The sequence below is a fragment of the Nannospalax galili genome, unplaced genomic scaffold (assembly GCF_000622305.1).
Source record: "Nannospalax galili isolate Female #2095 unplaced genomic scaffold, S.galili_v1.0 scaffold386, whole genome shotgun sequence".
In the NCBI taxonomy this organism is placed as follows: Eukaryota; Metazoa; Chordata; class Mammalia; order Rodentia; family Spalacidae; genus Nannospalax; species Nannospalax galili.
This window is the reverse complement of record NW_008356676.1, coordinates 3,981,782-3,985,085: the sequence shown is the minus strand read 5'-3', so window position 1 is coordinate 3,985,085 and position 3,304 is coordinate 3,981,782.

Genomic DNA, 3,304 nt, shown 5'->3' with positions numbered 1-3,304 from the left:
GTGAACACACACACACACACACACACACTCTCTCTCTCTCTCTCTCTCTCTCTCTCTCTCTCTCTCTCTCTCTCTCTCTCTCAATCTTTTTTGTCTTCTTGCCCAGGAGGCTTTTATTATGATAAAATAAAACTTCTGCCTAATCTGGAATGTAAGATGTGAGGGACAGATGCACATCTATAGAATGTGAATACACAGAGTCACATATGTACCAACAGACTGTATGCCTTGCTCTTCTCTCCTATGCCAATAGTGATGATCTAGCTTATCAAATCTCTGTGGCATAACACAACAACATTTATTCCTCACTTATGCTGATGCCCAATTTAAAGCAGCTGGAAGGGGGTGCCGAACATAGTCAGCCAGAAACCCAAATGAACAGACACTATCTCAATGCATGCTTCCAAAGCTAAACAAGAAGCCATGTGCAGCATTTCTGTTCAGTGTTCTGAAATCATTAGCAAAACAGCTCACAGAGCAAAGCCTATCTTCTGAAAGCAGGTGGAGAAGCATAACCCTACCATGTGCCTAAAAAGTGGAGACCGTGCATGTTCATGGATGGTGAGTCCTACTGACTATGAAGTCCAGACATGCAAAAAAAATGGCCAAAGGGGCAATGAAGGACAGGCCCCTGTACAATCCCAGGTGGAAATTTAAAGTTAATGGACTCATCCTTTAGTCTATATTCTACCTCTCTATGGGAGATCTAGTTCCACTAGGAAATAGGTAATAGCTTTATAAATTGTTCAGTATGCCATACAGAAAAAACCTGAAGTCATCAATAACAAAGTAGATAAATGAATCACAGAAGAAACTCTTGTTTTTGAAGAAAAATCACAAAAATCCATCTTTCCCCCTTTGGTTCTACCACTTCCACATTAACCAACGAATAGCCACAGTAAGAGAGAAGCAGGTCCTCACCCAGTCAGGACAGTGGGAGGCTTATGATATTACTCAGAAATCAGACTTGTTTCTCACCACAGCACACAAGTGAACTTGGCCATATTCTTCCTAAGAAATGTTTTGCTTCTAGTATTTTGACATAGTTATTCTGATACAGTTGTTTTATCTGGAAAGACATCATTAACTATCTTGATACAAATATTTTGCATACAATTACAATCTTTTCAAAGGCAAAAGTAATGCTTTTAAAAGATATTTCCAACCTTCCTAAGCCTTATCTCATCATCAGTCTACATTCTAGTGAATAATATCACAATGAAAACACTCTATCCCTGTACTATTTTTATTACAAATTAATTTACTGTATACTCCTCTTACATGTCCTGCAATGCCTGCAGAGGTCAGAAGAGGGCATCAGATCCTCCTGGAACTGGAGTTATGGATGGTTGTTAGCTACCATGTGGGTGCTGGGAATCCAACCCGGGTCCTCTGCAAGAGCAGTCACTGCTCTTAACTTCTAAGTCATCTTCCAACCTCTGTTTATTTTTTCTTTTTAAAAATTCTTTGATATTTCCATTTAAAAATTTTTATTGCATTTATGTGGTATGTGTGTGTGCATGTGTGTGTGTATGCACACACATACTATATACTCATGTAGATATCAAAGGACAGTTTCAGGGAGTCAGTTCTCTTCTTCCAGTAGCGGGACCAAAGGATCAAACTCAGATTGTCAATTTTAGTGGCAAACTCCTTTACCTGCTGAGCCATCTCACCAGCCCCAAGTCCATTTTCTGAACATGTAAAATTTGATTTTTTCAAACATTAAATTTGTGCACAACACATTCTGTGTGAGTGGTATACATATACTGAAGTGCAAACTGGTCTATCCAGAGCAAGAATGGCTTTCTATGACTAGAAACCTAGATGGTTTGGTACTATCTCAGCCTCCAGTGTTCCTTGACTTACATTCTGATTGGCAAGAAGTCTCATGAGGATCCTGTGCCTTCCTCATCTACATTCTGTTTTCTGTATTCTTGGCGAGCAATATGCAGGACCAAGATGTTGTGCCTTCCAATGGAATAAGAATAGCAAGCACTCTAAATATCTGCCTCAATGCACCTGTCAATCCAAGAGAAACTCTCCTATCTCATATAACAAGCTTCTCAATTTATGAGCTCTACAGAGTGCTCTGCGGGCTAAGTCGACACCCAGAAGATAAAGTTTTTGGCTGCTTTCAGCCAGGCCTGCTCCTCTATGCTAGTGTTCTTTCGTTTGTCTTTTTCTGAAATGTTGAAGGTGCATACCTATGAAACAAGCTGTGGAATTAGTGACAACTAGGCTGAGCCTTGAAGGAAAGATCAGTGAAAGAAAAGCAAGAATTGGCTGTATTTGTTTAAAACACTGGCAGTATTGTGTTTCTGGTCAAAGAAACATGAAAGAGGATGACCAGCAAGTATGTAGCCCCTGCCAAAATATGAGAGCTCCCCCAGAGACAGGCAGGGCCAGCATATTTGGTTTAAGATTCTAGCCTTGGAGTCTGAGCTGCACACACTATAAACAGGCCATATAAGCAGGGGCTAACCTTAGTTACCTGACATCCCTGTGGGATTTTTGTCCTGCTAAAGAATCCCCAACAGCTCTATCCTCTACACCACTCATACTAAGTCAAATCTTCGCAGTTGTAACAATTCTTTGATTGAGAAGCGTATTAGAAATAAAAAAGCAATATTAAAAATAAAAGTAAAAATGTCTAATAAATATTTCCAGGCACCATTCATATAACTTACTTGTGTTCACATCTGCCTGCTCACAGTCCTCTGAGGAAGGTGTTCTGTGTCCCCTCCTCTATGAAGCACTCAGTGACAGCACTAGTGATGCCACTACCAGCGTTCTGAGCTCTGTACTTCAGATCACATTGTCGTTTCTCTGCTTGGAGCTGAAGCATTCAGGACCATATCCTGGATGCTACTACCACCTGAACATAAAAATCAAATTCTAGAACTCTTGACATTGCCAGAAAAAGCATTGGTTTTTAAAGAACATTTGTTTTTTATTCCTACTTTTCAATAATTAACCCACATCATTCTTACAATGTTCTCAGAGAGACATATAATCATTATCTTACTTTGGAGGTGGGGAAACTGACTCTGGTACACATTCAATTTGAGAACTGCAGACAGAAGAGAACTCGGAGCTGTTAAGATGGGGAATAAATTCTCAGAATGAAGGAAAAAGAATCCACAAAACCACTGAGGAAGGGAAAAGCTTTCCTGTAACACATCCATGGAGGCGAAGAAAGCCAACTCAGCTGATCCTGGAGAGGCAGGCAGGGTTCAAGCCAGTGTAGGCTTTAGACAGAGAAGAATTTGATTTGATTAAGGTATACTTCTCAGGTGGGTTT